The 5,187-nt window shown below is 42.5% G+C and overlaps 1 pseudogene; it reads left to right on the top strand.

Annotated features, from left to right (window-relative positions):
- The first annotated feature begins 602 nt into the window (after positions 1 to 602).
- On the top strand, positions 603 to 1,574 carry LOC126936552 (zinc finger protein 620-like; annotated as a pseudogene).
- Positions 1,575 to 5,187: the final 3,613 nt, after the last annotated feature.

Genomic DNA, 5,187 nt, shown 5'->3' with positions numbered 1-5,187 from the left:
ATTTGCTACGGGTCTCTAAATTGAAGAAAAGACTTCACCAAAAATGCCAACATATTCCTCAAAATAACAGTCTAATTTGGATGAGAAGGACTGCTACAAACATGATGACTCTGAGAAATGTCACTCACTCCTCCCCACCTCCAGCACTCTGGCCAATGGATAAAGACAAAGAACTGGGTTAAACGGGAGCCAAAGCGTAAGCATTATTAGGGCCTCAGTGGGCTTTCCTTGTGTCTGTGCCACATGGGGTCAGTGGATGCCATGAAATGGGCTGGGGGTCTGGTCTCTCTTCTCCCAGTTCCAAAGGAGAGTGTGAGGTGGGGATGCCAGCCATGCTCTAGACCACTCTGCCTAGGAGCCAGCGACCTTTGAGGAAGCACTTGTGTACCTCACCAGATTGAACGGGCCAGCAGGGACCCCGTGCAGCGGGCCCTGTACAGAGAGGGGATGCTGGAGCATTATGCGGGGTGGCATCCCTGACTTTTTCATTCAGCTAACCTGTTCTGGTCTCCTAGCCAGAGAAAGGGGAATTCCCATGGAACCCCTATCTCTGAGAATCTCTGGACAAACCAGAGGTGTCTGTCCAGGGAGTGAAACCATAAATGAGAAGGAAGGACTCATTCCAAAGGAGCGTAGGTCCAAAGAAACAGAGTGCCTCTGGGAAAGTGACACTGCGAGGCCTGCCAGGGAATATTCCCCAGCACCTAGATTTTGGGAGCAGCCTAGAGCAGCCCTAACATCACTGGATGGTCAAGATAGAGTCAAAGAGGGGAGATTTCACAGATGGGTCCACCAGGCTTCAGGAGGCCTGTGCTGATGAGAGAGGGGGAAAGTGTGAGAAATTAGGAAAAAATGTTAGCGTCAGCACACAACTCTACAAATCAGACAACTCCTACCGGTCAGATAGCTTACGAATGTGGAAAATGTGACAGGTATTTCCGCCGAATGGCAGACTTCCACTGACATCAGAGAAGTCACGGTGATGAAAAGTTTTGAATGCAAAGAATGTGGATGATTTCAGATGTAGCACGTTATTTGTTTGGCATCAGATAATGCACACTGGAAAGAAACCATTTAAATGTAAAGAATGCGGAAAAGGTTTAAATTCAGATGCAGTCTTGATTCAGCTTCAGAGAATCCACACTGGAGAATCTCCCTCTGAATGTAGGGAGGGTGGCAAGGCCTTCGGCAACAGCTCAGTCTTCCTTCAGCACCAGAGGTTCCACACTGGGGAGAAACTCTGTGAGTGTAACAAAGTTGGAAAACTTCTAGTTGTAGCTCAGGCTTCATTGTCCATCAGCAGTGCACACTTGGAAGAAACCCTGTGAATGTAAAGAGTCTGGGAATCTATTAAGCACAGCCTTGACTCAGGATCAGTGAATTCACACAGGAGAGAAGCACTTTACATGTAAGGATTGTAAGAAGGCATTCAATCAGAAAATAACCCTGATTCAGCACGAGGGAGTTCACACTGGTGAGAAACCTTACGAGTGTAAAAGGTATGGGAGCCCCTCAGCTGGTGTGGAAACTTCATTACGCATCAGAAGCCACACGCTCAAAAGGCACCTATTTAAGCATAGGGTTAGCCACCGCCAGGCTCACTACACCCCTCTTTGTTTCTCTCTCTTTCATGATCTTTAACAGTGTCCCCATTGTCTCTCGTGGACTGTGTTGATTCTTAGCCATATGCCTCTGTCCCCACAGCTCTGCATATCTGGAATGCCCGCTTCTCCACCTGTCCAGTCATATATTTAATTCAGACTCTTGGCTTCCATCATGAAGCGTTCCTCAAATTCTCTGAGCCCTTGCCTCCCCAACGTGAACTCTCTTTACAGTTAGAAAATAAATAAAAAACAAACTCCAGACTTTCAAACATAAGACGAATATGAGTTTCCAGATTCAAGAATACGCCAAATGCCCAGCAGGATGGATTGGGGGGAACCCACATTAAAGAACACTACTGTGATTTATGAAAACACCAAGCTTAAAGAAGAAATCCTAAAAAGTTTCTAGAGAGAGGAAACAAAAGATCAGAAATGAGCATGGCATTAGATTTCTCAACAGCAACCTTGAAAATTAGGTGACAATGGTGTATGTCTTCAAAGTTCTAAGGAAAATGATTTCCACCCAGAATTCTATACCCTCAAGGGTAAGTATAGAATAAAGGCATTTCAGATGCATTAGATGTGCTCATGCATCCTTTCTCAGAGTGCAACACTAAGTAAGGGATAAACCAGGAAATAAAAAGACAGATATGTGGACACCCTATTTCAGTCTGTATATCGGAAGTCTCCTAAGTGCAAAAACAGAGGGGTTCTGTCCATGTGGAGCTCTATGCATCTTGGAGGATGTCCTTAGTAGGGTGAAACTTTCAGAGATCTACCTGGGGCACGGTGTCCACCCACTCTTCTTACTCTGTGCTACTCAATTGCAGTCTGTGCCTTCGCAAAATTCAGGGTGTACATATCCTTTGAGTTAGATGCAAGGCCCTATTTGAGTTAATTTTTTTTTTTGAGACACGGTGTCACTCTGTTGCCCAGGCTGGAGTGCCGTGGTGCAATCACGGCTCACTGCAACCTCCACCTCCCAGGCTCAAGAGATCCTCCCACCTCAGCCTCTCGAGCAACTGGGACCACAGGCACATGCCACCATGCCCTGCTAATTTTTGTATTTTTTGTAGAGATGGGGTTTCACCATGTTGCCAAGGCTGGTCTCAAACTCCTGGATTCAAGCAATCACCGCTTCAGTCCCCCAAAGTGCTGCTGGGATTACAGGCGTGAGCCACCACGCCCGGCCTGTCTTAAATTTATCTCACTGCTCTTCCAAGTGACCTCAAGGCAGGAAACATTTTCTTGTAACTTCATCTAGTTATTTTTTATGAACAGGGAAGAATATGCCATTATTTTCTGTTACTTGTGGAAAAGAGGGAAGATGTAAACGTGCTCTGTTTTAGCATCCACTTATGCAGGCAGGTTGATTTTGCCCATTGCAGGAAGCAGAGGGTAGTGGTTAGTATAACAATACCACAGCAAGGATGACTTTGGTTTGAACCCAGGTGCATGACCTTGCTTAAGTTATAGCAACTCTGTGTTCTAATTTCCTTATCTGTGAAATGGGGATGACAATTAATCTACCTCATAGGTTTGTGTTGAGTATTACATGTATTGATGCATGTAGAAGTGCTTTGAACAGAGACTATGCATAATAAAACAAAGTGTTACCTATTAGGGCTTTAGTGATAGCTAGACTGGAAATGGTGGGACTGGGTATAGAGGAAAGGGTAGAGAGGAGAGCCAGCTTTCTTGATGGTAGCAGTTCTGAGTAACAGAGAGAGAGAGAGAGAGAGAGAGAGAAAATGAGAGCCTGCCACGCACGGTCAAACATCCATTGCCCAAGTTTCAAAGCAGGGACAGCTGTGAAAATGGATACCAGACTTTCAACAATCTCAAGAAGGTAAGACTGTCCTCCTCTTCCTGTTTATTACCAGCTTTGTTTTAATAAATAAAGCAAATTGTTCTTCCTTTGTGTTTGCTGTGGTTTCTCAAAAGACACCGAGTTACTCTCAAGTTGATTTTTTTTCAATGAACTTTAGAATTTTTAGAAAAATTCAAATTCAGAAATAAGACAAGAGTGAGCAGCAGATCCTTTTAATGTCATATGGGAACAAAGGCCACCTTAGGATTTCAGGGAAATGTACTTAGTTCATTGTTCACTATTGACTGAAGGTCCCAAACTAATTACTTGCTAAGTGAAGTACTTGCTAAATTGGAGTGAAGTTACCTGCTAAGTTGTAGATTTCTGTCTGGTAGAGATGCAAATAACTTCTGTCATTTGAAACAGATCACCTCAAAGATTTACAGTCTATTGGGCAATAACCGGTTTGTTTGTTTGTTTAAATCAAATCTGGCAATCTTATCCTAACATTTCTCTGTTAGGTTGCTTATAAGAAATGAATGGTCCAAACTCTCAGAATCAGTCTTAACATCTTACTGGTTTCCTCATTAATTAATGAGTTAAATAAAACCTTTGACATGAGCTTCATATTTGCTGGGTAGTCAGGATGTTACCTTTCTGAAATTTATCTGTTAACAGATTATGTTTTTCCTAAAAATATCTTACTGGGATTTTTATTGGAATTCATTCCATTTGTAGCTTTACTGGGGAGAATTGACATCTTTACAATACTGACATTAACTATTCAGCACCTTGTCTATTTTTCCCTTTCCTTAGAGTTCTATAGTTTCCTTCATTTAAATAATACACATTCTTGGGTAACTTATATGTTGGTTGTTGTTAATGAGAGTTGTTTCAGTTTTTATTTTCCAACTGGTTATTTTTTGGAATATAAGAAAATTTTTTGGTGTGTATAACCTACCTTCTTACTGTATTGTCAGGTTATTTTCAATAGATTTTTTAAAGCATTTCCATATTTGATTATAATAATGTTATAATCAAATAATGATAATTTTGCTGCTCCTTCACCAATATTTGTACCTCCTTTATCTTCTCATGAAGCACCTTCAGAACAGTGTTGAGTAATGGAATGGTGGGCACTGTTGAATAACATTATCAGGCTTATTGTGAGATAAAATGTTTAAAAGGCACTAGAGGAAAAGCATATTTTTAGCAACTTAGACACAAAAGAAAGGTATCTTTACATACCTCGATCTCTATTTTCACCTAGTTCCTTTCTCCTGCCAATACCTCCAACCTTGAGTTCTCTGTGTATTGGAGACAGGAAGGAAGTTTCATTAGTTATTATTGCATTAATCATCTCCATATATAGCAACCGTAATCTGCTCTGAATTTACCTGGCATCTCAAAAAAAAAAAAAAATGCTGCTTTGATTGAGAGATAAAAGGAGGTGATTTTTAAAGTTGGAAGTGCATTTGGAGGAAGTGAGTTGGAATAGGATATACAATTCCTACAGGACGGGGCACCCTGTCCAGGTGAAGAGAAGGGGCCAAACAGCATTCCTATTCCTGCCAAATGGCCCTGGTCACTGCTTTGGCCTTGCCAAGGGCAGGGCCCCCACTATAGACTCTGTGGAGCTGCAAGCTGAATACAGAGCACTTTCCTGTGCCTCTTGCCTGTGGAGCAGGCTTGTCTGTCCCAGATCACACTTGAATAGATGAAAAGAATCCGTTTTTGCCTTGGCCCGAGGCCTGCAGTGGAGGCCACAAAGGC

Source organism: Macaca thibetana, chromosome 14 (genome assembly GCF_024542745.1).
Source record: "Macaca thibetana thibetana isolate TM-01 chromosome 14, ASM2454274v1, whole genome shotgun sequence".
In the NCBI taxonomy this organism is placed as follows: domain Eukaryota; kingdom Metazoa; phylum Chordata; class Mammalia; order Primates; family Cercopithecidae; genus Macaca; species Macaca thibetana.
Note: the sequence above shows the minus strand (reverse complement) of the source record. Positions and strands in the feature narration are given on the sequence as shown.